This window comes from Chlorocebus sabaeus, chromosome 11 (genome assembly GCF_047675955.1).
Source record: "Chlorocebus sabaeus isolate Y175 chromosome 11, mChlSab1.0.hap1, whole genome shotgun sequence".
Lineage (NCBI taxonomy): Eukaryota > Metazoa > Chordata > Mammalia > Primates > Cercopithecidae > Chlorocebus > Chlorocebus sabaeus.
The window spans coordinates 108,718,828-108,738,957 of record NC_132914.1 but is presented as its reverse complement, the minus strand read 5'-3'; the positions used below and the strand labels follow the sequence as shown (position 1 = coordinate 108,738,957).

The window sequence follows — 20,130 nt, the reverse complement described above, 5'->3', positions numbered from 1 at the left end:
GAAGGTTGCAGTGAGCTCAGATTCAGATTGTGTCACTGTGCCCCAGCCTGGGTGACAGAGCGAGACTGTCTGAAAAATACAGAAAACACGTTTGGAAGACTGATGGCTGGGCATGGCTGGGCATGGTGTCTCACACCTGTAATTCCAACACTTTGGGAGGCTGAAGCAGGCAGATTACCTGAGCCTAGGAGTGCAGGTCCAGCCTGGGCAACAAAGGCAATCCCTGTCTCAACAAAAAATATTTATACTAAAAATTTAGCTGGGCGTGGTCATGCACGTCTGTAGTCTCAGCTACTTGGGAGGCCGAGGCGAGTGGTTCACTTGAGTCTGGATGTTGAAGTGAGCCATGATTGCACCAGTGCACTCCAGCCTGGGCATTAAAATGAGACCGTGTCTCAAAAAACAAAACAAAGAGACTGGAGAATTACAAAAAAACGACACAAGAGCTCAAAAAATATACCATTCTGGGAGGTTTGTTGTTGTTGTTGTTGTTTTTGAGATGGAGTTTCTCTCTTGTCACCCAGGCTAGAGTGCAGTGGCACCATCTCCTCTCACTGTAGCTCCGCCTTCCGGGTTCAAGCAGTTCTCCTGCCTCAGACTTCTGAGTAGCTGAGATTACGGACGTTGGTCACCATGCCCGGCTAATTTTTGTATTTTTAGTAGAGACGGGGTTTCCCCACATTGGCCAGGCTGGTCTCGAACTCCTGCCTCAGCCTCCCAAAATGCTGGGACCACAGGCATGAGCCAATGCACCTGGCTTTTTTTTTTTTTTTTTTTTTGAGACAGAGTCTCGCTGTGTCGCCCAGGCTGGAGTGCAGTGGCGCGATCTCGGCTCACTGCAAGCTCCGCCTCCCGGGTTCACGCCATTCTCCCGCCTCGACCTCCGAGTAGCTGGGACTACAGGCGCCCACCACCACGCCAGGCTAGTTTTTTGTATTTTTAGTAGAGACGGGGTTTCACTATGTTAGCCAGGATGGTCTCGATCTCCTGACCTCGTGATCCACCCGCCTCAGCCTCCCAAAGTGCTGGGATTACAGGCTTGAGCCACCGTGCCCGGCCAACACCTGGCTTTTTTTGGACATAGAATCTTGCTCTGTTGCCCAGGCTGGAGTGCAGTAGTACAATCTTGGCTCACTGCAACCTCTGCCTCCCAGCTTCAAGCGATTCTCCTGCCTCTGCCTCCTGAGTAGCTGGGATTACAGGTGCCCGCCAGCACACACGGCTAATTTTTGTATTTTTGGTAGAGATGGGGTTTTGCCATTTTGGCCAGTCTGGTCTTGAACTCCTGACCTCAGGTGATCCACCCACCTAGGCCTCCCAAAGTGCTGGGATTACAGGCATGAGCCATCACTCCTGGCCTGGGAGTTTTGACTAAGTTTGTAGCTGTATACTTTAGGCCCTAAGGGCATTACTGTTTTATAGCACAATGTAGTTAATTAATGTGCTCATAATGGTGACTCATAACGCCAGGTTAAATGATTTTTTTATATCTCCCAAAGAAGTATTTTTCAATCTGCAGGTCATGACCCCTTAGTAGATTGTGAAATTACATTAGTGGATTATGACAAGCATTTTTAGAAAAATGAATAGGAAGTGTTAGGACACACTGCATTATTGAAATAATTGTTTTTGAGATGGAGTTTCACTCTTAGTTGCCGAGGCTGGAGTGCAGTGGCCCGATCTGCCTCCTAGATTCAAGCAGTTCTCCTGTCTCAGCCTCCTGATTAGCTGGGATTACAGACATGGGCCACCACGCCTGGCTAATTTTGTAGTTTAGTAGAGACAGGGTTTCTCCTTGTTGGTCAGGCTGGTCTCGAACTCCTGACCTCAGGTGATCCGCCTTCCTCGGTCTCCCAAAGTGCTGGGATTACAGGTGTGAGCTATCACGCCCGACCTAATTTTTGTATTTTTAGTAGAGATGGGGTTTCACCATGTTGGCCAGGATGGTCTTGATCTCTTGACCTTGTAATCCACCTGCCTCGGCTTCCCAAAGTGCTGGGATTACAGGTGTGAGCCACTGCGCCCAGCTGCCAAGAATTGTTTTAAGCTTTGGTTTGAGTTAATGTATATATACTGCATTGTAATTCAAAATGTAGTTTTTGGCCAACTCTAGGCACATTGCCTATGAACTAGTCCTGCTCTGCCTTGAGCAGCAATGGTTCAATTAATTTTTTTTTTTTCTTTTTTTTGAGACAGGGTCTTTGTCACCAAGGCTAGAATGCAGTGGTGCAGTCTCGGCTCACTGCAACCTCTGTCTCCTGGGCTCAAGCGATCCTCCCACCTCAGCCTCCTGAGTGGCTGGGACTACAGGAGCACGCCCCCATGCCTGGCTAATTTTTGTATTTTTTGTAGAGATGGGGTTTTGCCATGTTGTTCAGGCTGGTCTTGAACTCTGGAGCTTGGGTGATCCACCCACCTTGGCATTCAGAAATGCTGGGATTACAGGGATGTGCCACCGCGCCTAGCCCAACATTTTTTAAAGTAATTTTTTATTGATACAGTCAGAAAGTTACTGCTTTAGAGCCACAGAAATGCAGTTAAAGGTTTGAGGAAGAGATTTGAGGTTATATCTAAGCTAGGGTTGTCAGATTTGGCAAATAAAAATACAAGACACTCAGTTAAATTTGAATTTTTGATGAACATTGACTAATTTTTTAGTATAATTGTGTATCAAATTGCATAGAAGAAAGTTACTTATCTAAAGTTGAAATTTAACTGAGCATCTTGTATTTTATCTGGCAGCTCCTGTCTAAGCTGGAATCATGGCTCACTTTTTTTTTTTTTTTTTTTTCAGTCGCAGTCTTGCTGTGTTGCCCAGGCTGGCGTGCAATGGTGCGATCTTGGCTCACTGCAACCTCAGCCTCCTGGGTTCAAGTGATTCTCCTGCCTCAGTCTCCCAAATAGTTAGGATTACAGGCACCCACCACCATGCCCAGCTAATTTTTGTGTTTTTAGTAGAGACAGGGTTTTGCCATGTTGTTCAGGCTGGTCTTGAACTCCTGACCTCAGGTGGTCCGCCCACCTCGGCCTCCCAACATGTTGGGATTACAGGCATCAGCTACCGCTCCTGGCCATGGTTCACTCTTTAGTAACTAAAATTTAAGTTCTATGAAAGCAGGAGCTTTGTTTTGTTCACTATTGATTGTATCCCTGTTTCTTGGATGGTTGGCACTTACTACTTGGTCAAAAGTTTGAATGGGCAAGTTACTCAGCCACTCTCAGGCTTAGTTTGTTTATTAAAAGAGAAAGAATTCCTTTCTTGGCTGGGCACGGTGGCTCATGCCTGTAATCCCAGCACTTTGGGAGGCTGTGGTGGGCGGATCATGAGGTCAGGAGATCAAGACCAACCTGGCCAACATGGTGAAAACTCATCTCTACTAAAATACAAAAAATTAGCTGGGCGTGGTGGTATGCATCTGTAGTCCCGGCTACTAGGGAGGCTGAGGCAGGAGAATCACTTGAACCCAGGAGGTGGAGGTTGCAGTGAGCCGAGATCGCGCCACTGCACTCCAGCCTGGGTGACAGAGCGAGTCTCTGTCTCAGGGGAAAAAAAAAAAAAAAAAAAAAAGGGAAACAATACCTTCTTTATAAAGTGAGATACTAAAGTCTTAATATTTTCTGTTTTTATGTATTCATTTTTTGAGACGGAATCTTGCTTTATTGCCCACATTGGAGTACAGTATTGCGATCATGGCTTATTGCAGCCTCAAGTGATCCTCCTGTCTCAGCCTCCTGAGTAGCTGGGACCACAGGCACATGCACCATTACACCCTTCAATTTTTTTTTTTGTTTTCTTGTTTTGTTTTGGAGACACTGTCTCGCTCTGTCACCCAGGCTGGAGTGCGGTGGTGCAATTTCTACTCACTCCAACCTCCACCTCCCGAGTTCAAGCAGTTCTCATGCTTCGTCCTCCTGAGTAGCTTGGTACCACATGCGTGCACCATCATGCCTGGTTAATTTTTTGTATTTTTAGTAGAGACAGGGTCTTACCATGTTGCCCAGGTTGGCCTCAAACTCTTGAGCTCAAGTGATCTGTCTGCCTTGGCCTCCCAAAGTGCTGCTCCCTACAATTTAAAAAATTTTTTGTAGAGACAGTCTCACTGTTACCCAGGCTGGTTTTGAACTTCTGCCCTCAAGTAGTCGTCTTGCCTTGGCCTCCCAAAGTGTTGGGGTTAAGGCTGTGAGCCAGCACACTCAGCCTAGATTATTCTTATGTTCTGTTCTTGGCACATAGTAGATATTCAACAATGTAGAGTCAAACACATTTGGAGTTGAAATGACTCTGGTGTTTGTTTTGTTTTGTTTTTTAACCAGAAACACGAGCCCTTTATTGAATGCCATTGTAGAAAAGTGTGTGAGGATAAAGGGCTGATACAGGACTTGGCTCTGGGGGCAGGGCGAGGAATGGAAGGTGGAGTATGTGGGATTCAGATCATGGGCAGAGCTCCTGGCCTAGATGATGCCTCCTGATCTATTGATAGACATGAAAGATCAACACTAGGATGATGATGGGCAGAATGGTCATGATGATGTGCACAGTCAGGTCCCAGATGTTCAGGCACTTGGCGGTGGAGGTGTAGGCCTGGGCCCTGGTCAGGTCGCCAACCATTTTCCTGTCCCTAGACTTCACAGAGTAGACCAGTGCTATGAAGCCCAGGCAGCAGGAGTTCATGAAGTAGGTGTTGAACAGGGACCAGACAACATGGTCGGGCATGGAGTTCTCGCTGTGGATGTAGATCATGGTGGACATCGGGGAGCATGGTTGTGGGGCACCCCCAGCGCAGCCACCTCTTGCTCCTCCTTGAGCATCTCATAGTTAGGGGGATGGCCGATGTTGGTGGGAGTGAAGAGGTTTGGACAGTGTGGTTCATGGTGTCCAGGGAAGACCAGCTGTGGTCGGGTTGCTGGGCTGGTTCTTAGTGGGCCCCTCCCTTTGCCTGATAGTTTGGATTTCTCTGGCTCTGGTGGTTTTTTAGTACTCATTCTATTTACAGGTGAAGAAATTGAGACCAAGAGGGTTATTTGCCAGAGTGTCTCATCATTGGCTGCATAACTGACATTAGAATCTGATGTACTTGTATTTCTAATACATTGCTTTTTTTTTTTTTTTTTTCCCTGAGATGGAGTCTCGCTCTGTTGCCGAGACTGGAGTGCCATGGCGCAATCTTGACTCATTGCAACCTCCCTCTCCCAGGTTCAAGCTATTCCCCTGTCTCAGCCTCCCAAGTAGCTGGTACTACAGGCGCCTGCCACCATGGTCAGCTAAGTTTTGTATTTTAGTAGAGACGGGGTATCAACATGTTGGCCAGGCTGGTCTCAAACTCATGACCTTAGGTGATCCACCTGCCTCGGCCTCCCAAAGTGCTGGGATTACAGGCATGAGCCACCATGCCTGGCCTTTCACTGTCATTTTTCTTTTTCTTCATCCTTCCTTTCCTTTCTTCTTTTCTCCCCTCCCTGCTGCCTCCTCCCTTCCCTCCCTCCCCCCTTCCTTCCTTTCTCTATCTCTTTTTATTTCCTCTTTTATTTTTCTTTCTCTGTCTCTCCCACCCCTTCCTCTTTCCTCCCCCTCCCGTTTTGTTCCTAAGAGACAGGGTCTTGTTATGTTGCTCAGGCTGACCTTTAACTCCTGAGCCCAGATGATTCTGCCTCCTGAGTAGCTGGGACTACACCCACCTCCCATTGTCATCTTTTGTTTTTTTGGAGACAGTCTTTCTCTGTTGCTCAGGGTGGAGTGTAGTGGCACGATCATAGCTTACTGTAACTGTGTAACCTCGAATTCTTGGGCTCAAGCATTCATCCCACCTCAGCTTGCTGAGTACCTGGCCTGGGGCTACAGGTGTGTATCACCATGTCCAGCTAATCCCTGCCCCCCCGCCCCCCCCCCCCCCCCCCCCCGAGACAGGATCTTGCTCTGTTGCCCAGGCTGGTGTCGAACTCCTGGGCTCAAGTGAACCTCCTGCCTTGGCTTTCCAAAGTGTTGGAAGGTATTACAGGCATGAGCCACTGCACCCAGCCTCCTCTTTCTTCCCATTTAACTCCTAACCACACCGAACTTTCTGTCTGCAGAGGAGCATTGGTCAACAGTTCACAAAATGACTAGGCATGATGGCGTGCACCCATAGTCCCAGCTACTTGGGGAGCTGAGGTGGGAGGATCGCTGGAGCCCGGGAGTTCAAGGCGCTGGGCAACACAGCAAGACGTCATCTCTGGCCGGGCCTGGTGGCTCATACCTGTAATCCCAGCACTTTGGGAGGCTGAGGTGGGTGGATCACCGGAGGTCAGGAGTTCAAGACCAGCCTGGCCAACATGATGGACCTCCCATGTCTACTAAAAATACAAAAATTAGCTGGGCACAGTGGCGCGCTCCTGTAATCCCAGCTACTCGAGGGGGCTGAGACAGGACAATCGCTTGAACCCAGGAGGCAGAGGTTGCAGTGAGCCAAGATCGAGCCACTGCATTCCAGCCTGGGTGACAAAGTGAGACTCTGTCTCAAAATAAAAGAAAGTCATCTGTACTATTGCATGTTACTCTGTAGTTTCTTTCTCTTTATTGTTGAGTAGTAGTCTATTATATGCATGTACCAGTTTGTTCATCTACTGGTGGACATTGAGTTAGCAGGTTTTGGCTATTAAAAATAAAGCTGGAGGCTAGGTGCGATGTCTCACGCCTATAGTCCCAGCACTTTGGGAGGCCGAGGCAGGCGGATCATCTAAGGTTGGGAGTTTGAGACCAGCCTGACTGACATGGAGAAACCCCATCTCTACTAAAAATATGAAGTTAGCCAGGCGTGGTGGTGCATGCCTGTAAACCCAGCCAGGAGGCTGAGGCAATAGAATTGCTTGAACCCGGGAGGTGGAGGTTGCAGTCAGCTGAGATTGCACCATTGCACACCCCAGCCTGGGCAACAAGAGCGAAACTCTTGTCTCAAAAAAAAAAGAAAGACAAAAATAAAGCTGGTGTGAATATTTATGTACAGGTTTTGTGTGAACATACGATTTTATTTCTCTTGGTTGGCATGCATGGAAATGAGATTGCTGGATTTTGTGGAAAGTGTTTATTTTTCCAGGGTACATATAATCCTGTGAGTGTTTATTTAATTTTAAAAGTAATTGCTAAACTGTTTGCTAAAGTGACTGTACTATATTTTCTTCCCCTAACAGTGTATTAATTTTTTTTTTTTTTGAGACAGGGTCTTGTTCTGTCACCCAGGGTGGAGTGCAGTGGTGCGATATTGTCTCACTGCAACATTGACCTCCTGGGCTCAAGTGATCCTCCTGCCTCAGCCTCCTGGCTGGGACCACAGGCGTGTACCACCACACCTGGTAATTTGCTTTGATTTTTAGTTGAGAAGAGGTCTCACTATGTTGCCCTGACTGGTGTTGAACTCTTGGGCTCAAGTGATTCATCTACCTCAGCCTCCCAGAGTGCTGGGATTACACGAGTGAGCCACTGTGCCTGGCCTCATTGTGGGTTTCTTTTGCATTTCCCTAATGCAAAGTGATATTGAGCATCTTTTCATGTGTTTATTTGACATTCATACCATCTTCGGTGATGAGAAATTGTGTTTATGCATTGCTTAATGATGGGGATGTGTTGTGAGAAATTTTTTAGGTGATCACATCATTGTTCAAATATAGAGTATACTTACACAAGCCTAGATGGTATACCTACTACACACATAGGCTGTGGTACACAGTATTACTCTTAGGCTACAAATCTATATAGCATGTTACTGTACTGAATATTGTTGGCAGTGGTAACATAATGTTAAGTATTTATGTATCTAAACATATCTAAACATAGAAAAGATAAGTAAAAATACAGCACAGAAGATAAAAGTGGTATATCTGAATAGGTCACTTACCGTGAATGGAGCTTGCAGGACAGGAAGTTGCTTGGGATGAGTCATTGTATGAGTGGTGTGTGAATGTGCAGGCCTAGGACATTACTGTATACTACCATAGATGAACACTGTACAGTTAGGATACACTAAATTGATAAATATCTTTCTTAGTTTGTTTTTTGAGACAGAGTTTTGCTCTGTCGCCCAGGCTGGAATGCAGTGGCATTATCTCCGCTCACTGCAGTCTCGGCCTCCCAGGTTCAAGCGATTATTCTGCCTCAGCCTCCTGAATAGCTGGGATTACAGGTGTGTGCCACCACACCCGACTAATTTTTGTGTTTTTAGTAGAGATGGGGTTTCACCATGTTGGCCAGGCTGATCTCGAACTTCTGACCTCAGGTGATCCACCTGCTGCGGCCTCCCAAAGTGCTGGAATTACAGACGTGAGCCACCGCACCCGGCCAGAGATGAGGTCTTGCTGTGTTGCCCAGGGCGTTGAATTCCTGGGCTCCAGCAATCCTTCCACCTCAGCTTCCCAAGAAGCTGGGACTGTGGGTGCACACCATCATGCCTAGCCATTTTGTGAACTCTTGACCAGTACTCTCTGCAGACAGAAAGTTCAGTGTGGTTAGGAGTTAAGACTTGTAACCTCTGACCTCAAGTGATCTACCCACCTTGACCTCCCAAAGTGCTGGGATTACAGGTGTGAGCCACTGTGCCTGGTCAAAAATACCTTTCTTTAAGAATAAATTTAATTTAACTTACTAGTTGATCATTGTATATAGGTCTGTTGTTAACTGAAACATGCGGTGCATGTCTTTATTTGGGATCTGACTTATGTGGAAGTATTTGCATTATCTTCCTTCTAGATTTAGAGCATCTTGACAGTAGGAACAAGTGCCTTGTACAACTTTGTATGCTTAGTAAGTTATCAATTTGCTGTGGCCAGGTGCAGTGGCTCACGCCTATAATCCCAGCACTTTGGGAGGCCGAGGCGGGCAGATCCCCTGAGATCAGGAGTTCAAGACCAGCGTGGCCAACATGGTGAAAACCCGTGTTTGTTTGTTTGTTTGTTTGTTTGTTTTTGAGACGGAGTCTCACTCTGTCGCCCAGGCTGGAGTGCAGTGGCGCAATCTCAGCTCACTGCAACTTCCGACTCCTGGTTTCACGCCATCTCCTGCCTCAGCAGGAGTGGGACTACAGGCGCCTGCCACCACGCCCGGCTAATTTTTTGTATTTTTAGTAGAGGCGGGGTTTCACTATGTTAGCCAGGATGGTCTCAATCTCCTGACCTCGTGATCCACCCGCCTCGGCCTCCCAAAGTGCTGAAATTACAGGCATGAGCCACTGCGCCTGGCCTACCCTGTGTTTATTAAAAATACAGAAATTGGCTATTTGTGGTGGCACACCTATAGTCTCAGTGACTCAGAAGGTTGAGGCAGGAGATTCTCTTGAACCCAGGAGGCAGTGAGCAGAGATCGTGCCAGGGGACTTCAGCCTGGGCGACAGAATGAGACTGCGTCTCAAAATAATAATAATAATTTGTTGAATATGTGACTATTGGTTTTATTTTTATTTTTATTTTTTGAGCTGGAGTCTCGCTGTGTTGCCCAGGCTGAGGTACAGTGGTGTGCAGTGGTGCAGTCTTAGCTCACTGCAACCTCTGCCTCCTGGGTTCAAGTGATTCTTCTGTTTCAGCCTCCCGAGTAGCTGAGACTACAGGCATGTACTCCTGTGCCTGACTAATTTTTGTATTTTTAGTAGAAATGGGGTTTCACCATGTTGGTCAGCCTGGTCTCGAACTCCTGTTCTCAAGTGATCTGCCTACCTCGACCTTCCAAAGAGGTGGGATTATAGGTGTGAGCCATGGTGCCCAGCCAGACTATTGGTTTTGTTTTGTTTTGTTTTATTTTATTTTACTTTATTTATTTTAAGATGGAGTTTCTCTCTTGTCACCTAGGCTGGAGTACAGTGGCATGATCTCGGGTTACTGCAACCTCCACCTCCCAGGTTCAAGCGATTCTCCTGCCTCAGCCTCCTAAGTAGCTGGGATTACAGGCGCCCACCACCATGCCTTGCTAATTTTTGTTATTTTCAGTAGAAATGGGGTTTCACCATCTTGGCCAGACTGTTCTCAAACTCCTGACCTAGTGATCCACCCACCTCGGCCTCCCAAAGTGCTGGGATTATGGGCGTGAGCCACCGTGCCCGGCTGTTGGTTTTATTATTAGGCAGTAGGAGTTGACCCTGTCAAGAAAAAGCTGTCATGTAGAAAGCATGGCATTTAGAGGCATACCACGTTTAATTCCCTCCCCTTTTTTTTATTTTTGGTATACCTCCTGCTTGTGAGGCTTGGGAATACAGTAGTGAATAAGCCAGATGAGGTCTCTCTCTGGAGCTTATGTGATAGTATAGACTAGACAGAAAGTTCACATTACCCCTGCCACCTTATGGTATTGAGGTGTTTGAGATGGTACTGTTTACTTCTGCCTCATAAAATCTTGAAAGGAGTTCTTTTAGATGAAGAGAAAAACAAAACAAAAAAAAACCAGAAAAAAAAAAAAAACCGTCCGAAGAATGGGTCTGGGTCATATTTGTAAACCTCCCCACGCCATGGGGAGACTGAAGTGGGAAGGGTCAGGTGTTCAAGACCAGGCTGAGAAACATAACAAGACCCCATCTCTACAAAAAATATTTTTTTTTTTTTTTTTTGAGACGGAGTCTTGCTCTGTAACCCGGGCTGGACTGCAGTGGCCAGATCTCAGCTCACTGCAAGCTCCGCCTCCCGGGTTTACGCCATTCTCCTGCCTCAGCCTCCGGAGTAGCTGGGACTACAGGCGCCCGCCACCTCGCCCGGCTAGTTTTTTGTATTTTTAGTAGAGACGGGGTTTCACCGTGTTAGCCAGGATGGTCTCGATCTCCTGACCTCGTGATCCGCCCGTCTCGGCCTCCCAAAGTGCTGGGATTACAGGCTTGAGCCAACACGCCCGGCCTTCAAAAAATATTTTTTAATTAATGGGGGATGGTAGCACACACCTGTAATTTCAGCTACTCACGAGGCTGAAGTGAGAGGATTGTTTGAGCCCAGGAGTTCAAGATTGCAGGAGCTATGGTCACATCACTGTGCTCCAGCCCCTGTCATCAGCAGTCTGGTATGTTGCTAGGGGTCTTGTTCTTTTTAGTGCTTCAGGGACAGCCACTGGCTAGGCACAGAAATAAGTATGTTTGAGAAGCTTTCTGACCTCAGCTTGTAAAAATTGATTAGGGTCATAATTAAAAAGGAGGGAAACAGGATTGAGTGGACCGGGCCCTACCCTGAGTTTATTCTCCCAGGGCATACATAATCTCATGTGATTACCACATAGCCCTGTTAGATCATCCGTTATCCTGTCCCCATTTTACCCATGAGGAAATGAAGGCCCAGAGAGGTTAAGTGACCTATTCAAATTCACTCAGAAAGTGGCAGAGACGGAATGAATGAGTTACTATCATTGTGTTTTGGATCTCTGAAAGGTATATGCAAGTGAGAACAGGACCAGAAAACCAGTGATGGTATTAGAAAATGTTATGATTAGTTTCTTTTAATCAGTCAGGAACTTGAGTCACTAGCTTCTCTGGGTGAAGGACTGTACTTCAACAATGTGAAAAATGGAAAGAAATGAGGAATTTTGGCTAGGTGCAGTGGCTCACACCTGTAATTCTAGCACTTTGGGAGGCCAAGGGAGGAGGATTGTTTGAGCTCAGGAATTCAAGACCAGCCTGGGCAACATAGTGAGGTCCCATCTCTACAAAAATAAATTAGCTGGGCATGGTGGTGCTTGTCTATAGTCTCAGCTACTTGGGAGGCTGAGTCAGGAGGGTCACTTGAACCCAGGAATTCGAGGTTGCAGTGAGCTATGTTTGAGCCACTGTTTACCATCCCAGGTGACAGAGACCCTATCCCCCCACTGCCAAAAAAAAGGGAAGAAATAAAGAAAATGAGGAATTTACATTTGTGACAGGTAGGGAATTTAGTCATTCATAGTCTATAAATGCTATAGGAAGTCTCCATAGTTTTTTTTTTTTTTTTTTTTGAGACAGAGTCTTGCTCTGTTGCCCAGGCTGGAGTGCAGTGGTGCGATCTCAGCTCACGACAAGCCCTGTCTCTCGGGTTCACGCCATTCTCCTGCCTCCACCTCCCGAGTAGCTGGGACTACAGGCGCCTGCCACCGCACCCAGCTAATTTTTTGTATTTTTAGTAGAGGCAGGGTTTTACCGTGGTCTCGATCTTCTGACCTCTGCCTGTGATCTGCCTGCCTTGGCCTCCCAAAGTGCTGGGATTACAGGCGTGAACCACCGCACCCAGCTGGAAGTCTCCATACTTTTTAACCCAATCTAAAAGGGTAAGGAAATATATAAGAATGTCTTTTGATTATTAAAATTTTTTCTATATAAAACATTTTAGAAAAAAACTAGCATTTCTGAGCCAAGTGGTAGTAGTGGCCATTTTTTCTGAAGAAAAAAACCACATTTAGCTATCTATGATGTGAAAAGAGATGATGAACATTTTATTTATGTAATAAATATTATGTAATAAAATACCATTTATTGTGTGCCTATTAGATTTCAGGAGAGCTGTGCCAAGAGCATTACTTGTATATCTTTTAAGTCTTATAACAGCCCAGCCTGTCAGACTGGTAGTGCTATATCCTTTTTACAGATGAGGGAGTGATGGATATGAGAAATTAAGGAAATTGCCCTTAGGTCAAAGAGATAGGAAGTGACAAAGCTGAGATTTTTAACCTTGTGAGATTTCAAAGTCTTTGCTTTTTAATAACTGTGTTCCACTGCCTGTAATATAGAGATATGACAAAAGCCACTAAAAATTAGTGAAGAAGACTGGGAGCAGTCGCTTAGGCCTGTAATCCCAGCACTTCGAGGGGCTGCGGCGGGTGGATCACCTGAGGTCAGGAATTTGAGACCAGCCTGGCCAACATGACTAAACCCCATCTCTACTAAAAATACAAAAAAGCCAGGTGTGGTGGCAGGCACCTATAATCTCAGCTACTTGGGCAGACTGAGGCAAGGAGAATCTCTTGAACCTGGGAGGTGAAGATTGCAGTGAGCTGAGATTGCTCCATTGCACTCCAGCCTGGGCGACAAAGCAAGACTCCATCTCAAAAAAAAAAAAAAAAAAAAATGAAGAAAACAATCCAGTCAATATTGTCCACCATAAAATTCCTTCTGTCAACCATGCTTTAGTCCTGGCAGTTCTCTATCAGTGAGTTTCGATCAAAAAGTTTATTTATAATTCCTTTTTTTTTTTTTTAAATTTTGAAATTTGGAAAGAGCATCATAAATGATGGTTAGTTTTCTGCAGCTGCTTATTTTGGCAGATAGTCCATTGTTACTCATAATTAATTTGAACTAAAAGTAGTGTTGTACGATATCATGGGCTGTGAATGTGTTTGCGACTTGATCTAAGAACCCACACACCACTTAGGATGTTTTTGTAGGAAAATTAGAGTATGGAACTCATTTGCCCACGCTTTCACTGTCTCAGTCCATTTTGGTAGGCTGCAAAGTCTGGGGCTAGAAGGGCACTGAACAAGACTTCAGCAGTACATGTTAGTCTTCCAGAGAGAATGAATGTAATAGTTGAGGAAATAATTTCTTTCCTCTGTGGCTTTTTTTATGCAAATTCCTGGCTATACTGTTATTTATTTGGGCCAAACAATAATATCAGGTGGTTGTACATTTTATTGTTAATTACTACGATACATTGATTTTATCCATGGGTTTAGCCTAGCCTACCTTTTGCTGTTAGGCTTCAACTCTACTTGTGTTGGGTAACCCCTCTGCTTAAAAATCACCCTATTCCCAAGCCTGAGGGAGTCTTCTCTTTCACAGCTTTCTATGACCTAATCCAAGGCCTGGCAAACTTCATAAAGGGCCAGATAGTAAATTTGTGTTTTGTTTTGTTTTGTGTTGTTTTGAGATGGAGTTTTGCTCTTGTTGCCCAGGCTGGAGTGCATTGGTGCCGTCTTGGCTCACTGCAGCCTCTGCCTCCCGGGTTCAAGTGATTCTCGTGCCTCAGCCTCTCAAGTAGCTGGGGTTATAGGCATGTGCCACCATGCTCGACTGATTTTTTTGTATTTAATAGAGATGGGGTTGGTTCACCATTTTGGTCAGGCTGGTCTCAAACTCCTGACCTCAGATGATCCACCTGCTTCAGCCTCCCAAAGTGCTGGGATTACAGGTGTGAACCACCGTGCCCAGCCCGATAGTTAATATTTTAGGCTTTGCAGGCCATATATAGTCCCCTTTTTGTGAGTGTTTGCATGTTTTTCTTTACATACTTTAAAAGCTGTTTTTTTTTTTTGGAGACAGTATCTTGCTCTGTTGCCCAAGCTGGAGTGCAGTGGTACAATCTTGACTCACTGCAGCCTCTGCCTCCTGGGTTCAGGCGATTCTCCTGTCTCAGCTTCCTGAGTAGCTGGGATTACAGGTGCATGCTACCATGCCCGGCTAATTTTTGTATTTTTAGTAAAGATGGGGTTTCGCCATGTTGGCCAGGCTGGTCTCCTGATCTCAGGTAATCTGCCCACTTCCACTTCCCAAAGTACTGGGATTACAGGCGTGAGCCACCGCGCCTGACCTAAAAGCTCTTTACAGTGTAAAAAATGTTCTGAGCTTTGGCCGGGCGCGGTGGCTCAAGCCTGTAATCCCAGCACTTTGGGAGGCCGAGACGGGCGGATCACAAGGTCAGGAGATCGAGACCAACCTGGCTAACACGGTGAAACCCTGTCTCTACTAAAAAATACAAAAAATTAGCCGGGCGTGGTGGCGGGCGCCTGTAGTCCCAGTCACTTAGAAGGCTGAGGCAGGAGAATGGCGTAAACCCGGGAGGCAGAGGTTGCAGTGAGCTGAGATCCGGCCATTGCACTCTAGCCCGGGCAACAGAGCAAGACTCCGTCTCAAAAAAAAAAAAAAAAAAAAAAATGTTCTGAGCTTTAAGCCATATAAAAATAGGCCATAGGCCCATGGGCATTTGCTGACCCCTGGTAGAACTCCATTTTACCTTTCTGATCATGTTTACCATTAACTCTTCAAAAATAAGACCTCCATTTAAATCAAGATGGTCTCCTTCCTCACTGCTTGTGGAGGTTCAGTGCCCAGCGTCTGCCTCTTGCTTGCTTCTCCATCATTGTTCTGCCATTCGAGATCCTTATACTTACCCTTTAAGATCTAGCCCAAATCTTCCATGAAACTAATTCTAATAATTAAAAAAGAGTTCCTGTGGAACTTAACCTTGTCTGGTACAAGTTAGCTTTCTTATTCAATAGTAGCTTACTATAAATTACAAGAATAAAAAGATTACTATTTTCCCTCACACTGTTTTATGGAGAATGCCTAAAGTTATTTTTTCTTTTTACAGGTCAGTATTCCTATTTCGCATCCTAATCCCCTTTCCCAAATCTGAATTTTACGATTGGAAGCTTGTGTTTGAGATCGTTATGATTTGACTTCTTTATTGTACACAGGAGCAGGGACTTTACGACTAGTATTCGCATTCCTGCTGCTTCATATTTGGTGATGTAAGGCGAGTTATTTTCACTTAGCTTAAGTTTCTTCCCCTGTAAAAAGGGGATGGAAGAGGATTAAATGAATTAAACGTGTAACACGCTTAAATCAGTGTCTGGCAAATAATAAGTGCTCAGTAACTTTTAGCTGTTCTTATTAGTGTGTTTGGAAACCAGTAGTAACTACACCAGCAAGTTAAGGTTGAAAAGTGGTATTGATGGGCTTGGGGTAGTACAGTATGAATGGATGCAGTTTAGCATTTCATTGAGTTTGTATATTCATTAATTCATTATACAGTTGACACTGTCAGACTAGTACAGAGACAAAGATGAATGAAACATTATCTGTGCTTCCAGGTAACCCAATGTAGAGAAGGCAGGCGTGCAGATAGTTTAAACTGGTAGCACTGGGAGGGGACTGCCATGGGTGGGCAGTGAAGAAAAAGGGCTTCAAAATGGTGAGAGTTGAGAAGGATCTTCAAGGATGATAAGCAGTTTTCAGTGAGGCCATGTAAGAGAGGAGGAAGTTCAGGCAGGGAAAAGTTTGTGCTAAACCACGGGGATGCTATATACTTGGTGTATGTAGAAAAAATTTGGTTCATAGTGTGATAAAAGAATTGGAGGGAGTCCTCACTGAAAGTAAGGAAACACATTTGAAAGAATATGTTTCAGTTAGAAAATGAGCTTGAAGTAAACACTAATAAGGTTTTTAAAATATAAAATTTCAACGTATTTAAAAAGAGAACAGTTGGATGAATCTTATGTACCTGTCACTAAGCTTTAGCAGTTATCAGTAAATGGCCAACCTTGTGTCAGCTATACTCTCCTCTCCTCCACTGATAGTCTTTTGAAGGGGAATACAATTGTTCTGTGGCCTCTAGGAAGGGATACATTTGTGAGCAATGGGTAGATCATTGGGAGAGACTTGAGTTTCCTGTCAGGAAGCATTGTTGGTGCGTAAGTCAGAGGTGATATGAATGCCGTGGAAGGTGGGTGGCTTGCTATCTGGAGAACTTGAGAAGATGGGAATGGGCACTGTCCAGTACTGTGGCTACTTCCACACATGGTTCTTTAAATTTAAAATTATGTTGATTAAAATTTAAATATTTCAGTTCCTCAGCCATACTAGCCACATTTCAAGTGCTTAGCTGCCACATATGCCTAATGGCTACAATATTGGAGAACATGACATAGGACATTTTCTTCATTGCACAAAGTTCTGTTGGACAGCATGGGACTAGAGCCCTAAGATCCTTTTCTACTGGAGTTGTTTGGATTTTTTGGTGTGTCTAGGTAGATCTAATTGTTCATGGCTTCATGACCAAGCCTCTTATCCCTTTCTCTAGAGGGACTTAAGGGGTAAAGGCACTGAAGGGGTAAAACTTCACATAAAGAGGGTGTGGATGGTGGTGGTGGTGGTGTTTTAAGACAGGGTCTTGCTCCGTCACTCAGGCTAGAGTTCATTGGTGTGATCCTGGCTCACTGCAGCCTCGACATCCTGGGCTTAGTGATCCTCCCACCTCAGCTCCCAAATAACTGGGACTGTAGGCATAATCCACCACATCTGCCTAATTTTTAAATTTTTCTGTAGAGACGAGGTTTCGCCATGTTGCCTAGGCTGGTCTTAAATTCCTGGACTCACCTTGACCTCCCAGAGGGATTGCAGGTGTGAGCCACTGCAACTGGCCTTTTTTTCTCCTTTACTACTCTAGTGTATGCTGGAATATGAGGAAAATAATTATATTAGCTAGCAGTTATTAAGCACTTAACGTACCAGGCACTGTTTTAAGCTATGCTGTCTGTATGGAATATTACTTAATTTCCACAACCTTATGAGAAGATACTGTTTTTTTTCTTTTGAGAAGGTACTATTTTTATCTTCATTTCATAGATGTTGAAATTGAAACACGGAGAGCTGAAGTCACAGGATTAAGGCCACAGAGCTGAGAAGTGATGGGGTCGGAATTTGAACCCAAGCTCTTAATGCTGATACTAGTTCTTGTGTGAATGGTAATTGTTTTGAAACAATGATCCTAAATGATTATAATCTGGCAGTTCTGTGTGAATTTAGAGTTGCCTTCCCACCTCAGTTTGCTTAAAAAAACCCAAAAAAACAAAAAACCTCTAGCTTTACTATGTTTGGGTTGTCATGGCCCACCCCCTGCTGCCACTTCATTTGACTCATCTTTTTAGGGAGAAAATATTCAATAAGTGGTATTGGATTTCCCTTTCTAATAATAATCTAAACAACAACAACAAGAAGCCTGAAATGGGAAGAACAAAATGACTCACCTAAGTGAGTTAACCTTGAGAGGTGGAACTTGATTTCTAGATTTTAGTTAATTGTCTAATTGATGTACTAAATATTAGTTACTTAAGTATTAAAACAGGTAGACATAATAGTAGTTGGGGAGCTGCTGTAGATGGGATAGTTTGAGAAGGCCTCTCTCAGGAGGTGACGTTTAAGTTGGTAACTAACAAGAAGGGGGCAGCCGTGTGAATAGCTGGAGGGAAGAGCATTCTTACAGTTTTACTGGAAGGGAGTTAGAGGTATGTAGTACCCTTATGCCAAAGAAAATTAGTTACTTTTATACAACCAGTGTGATTCTAGAGACCTGGATCAATGAAATGTTTTGATTATATAAAAAAATCTGTTACCCAGACCTTGTTGAAATAGCATTAGAAACTACTGAAGGATATATAGAGGAGTAGTGTTGAAAATGGTGATGGATGAGCAGAATGGTGAAAAATAAAAAGACATGAAGCTCTATACTTATATTGTATGGTGACAGTACCAGTAGAAATTGCAGGGTTTTTCCCCCCCAATTTTTTTTTTGTTTGGTTTTTTTTTGAGACGGAGTCTTGCCGTGTCACTCAGGCTGGAGTACATTGTCATATTGGCTTACAGCAACCTCCGCCTCCCAGGTTCAAGCGATTGTCCTGCCTCAGCCTCCCAAGTAGCTGGGATTACACGCGTGTGCCACCATGCCCGGCTAATTTTTGTATTTTTAGTAGAGAGGGGATTTCATCATGTTGGCAAGGCTGGTCTTGAACTCCTGACCTCAGGCAATCCACCTGCCTTAGCCTCCCAAAGTGCTGGAATTACAGGTGTGAACCACTACGTCTGGCCTCCCCCAGTTGTTGAAACAATAATGGAAGGTAATTTTATTCTTAGATTATTTAATGTTTGTCAGTTATCAGGATGCATTAGATTGTATATATTGTTTTGCTTGTTAATTAACACAGTGAATAAGACAGACAAACATATGAAAATGTATGTTTATTTTTTTGAGACAGAGTCTGTTGCCTAGGCTGGAGTGCAATGGCACAATCTCGGCCCACTGCAACCTCTGCCTCGCAAGTTCAAGCGATTGTCCTGTGTCAGCCTCTCGAGTAGCTGGAGCCATGAGTGCACACCACCATACCCAGCTAATTTTTGTCTTTTTAGTAGAGATGGGGTTTCACCATGTTGGCCAGTCTGGTCTTGAATTCCTGACCTCAAGTTCTTTTTTTTTTTTTTTTTTGAGATGGGGTCTCGCTCTGTCTCCCAGGCTGGAGTGCAATGGCGAAATCTCAGCTTACTGCAACCTCTGCCTTCTGGGTTCAAGTGATTCTCCTGCCTCAGCCTCCTGAGTAGCTGGGACTACAGGCACATGCCACCATGCCAGGCTAATTTTTGTATTTTTAGTAGAAATGGGGTTTCACCATATTGGTGAAGCTGGTCTTGAACTCCTGACTTTGTGATTTGCCTGCCCCAACCTCCCGAAGTGCTGGGATTACAAGTGTGAGCCACCGCACCTGGCCTGTTTCTGGAATGTTAATAATCTTGTTGTCATTTCAACAGTGCTCACAGCAGCTTCACCAGGTGTGGATTCCATCTTAAGAAACCACTTTCTTTGCTTATCCATAAGAAGCAACTCCTCATCTATTCAAGTTTTATCATGAGATTGCAGCAATTCAGTTACATCTTCTGACCCCACTTCTAATTTTAGTTCTCTTGCTTTTTTTTTTTACCACATCCGCGGTTACTTGCTCTACTGACGTCTTGAACCCCGCAAAATCATTCATGAGGATTATAAGCAATTTCCTGGCCGGGCACAGTGGCTCATGCCTGTAATCCCAGTACTTTGGGAGGCCAACGAGGGCAGATCAGCTGAAGTTAGGAGTTCAAGACCAGTCTGACAAACGTCGTGAAACCCTGTCTCTACTAAGAATACAAAAATTAGGCAGGCATGGTGGCGGGAACCTATAATCCCAGCTACTCCGGAGACTGAGGCAGGAGAATCGCTTAAACCTGGGAGGTGGAGGTTGCACTCCAGCCTGGGCAACAGGAGCGAAACTCCATCTTAAAAAAAAAAAAAAAAAAAGCAGTTTCCTCTAAAACTCCACTAATGTTGATGTTTTAACCTCCTCCCATGCTCATGGATGGCATTTTCCTTGGCATCTAGAATGGTGAATACTTTTCAGAAAGTTTTTAATTTATTTTGCCCAGATCCATCAGAGAATGACTATGAATGGCAACAGTAACCTTACAGAATATCTTTCTGTCTTTCTCTCTTTCTCTTTCTCCCTCTCTCTTTCTCTCTCTCTCTCTCTTTCTCTCCTCCCCTCCGCCCCCCTTTTTTGGAGACGGAGTCTCGCTCTGTCCCCCAGGCTGGAGTGCAGTGACGCCATCTCAGCTCACTGTAAGCTCTGCCTCCCGGGTTCACACCATTCTTCTG

General features: G+C 44.9%; 1 protein-coding gene and 1 pseudogene across 11 annotated transcripts in view; one reads left to right on the top strand and one right to left on the bottom strand.

The window, feature by feature from the left end:
• ATXN2 (ataxin 2) overlaps positions 1-20,130 on the top strand; it is a 155,187-nt gene that overhangs the window by 14,052 nt on the left and 121,005 nt on the right. The window lies entirely within an intron of this gene.
• On the bottom strand, positions 4,240-4,871 carry LOC103239130 (interferon-induced transmembrane protein 3 pseudogene; annotated as a pseudogene).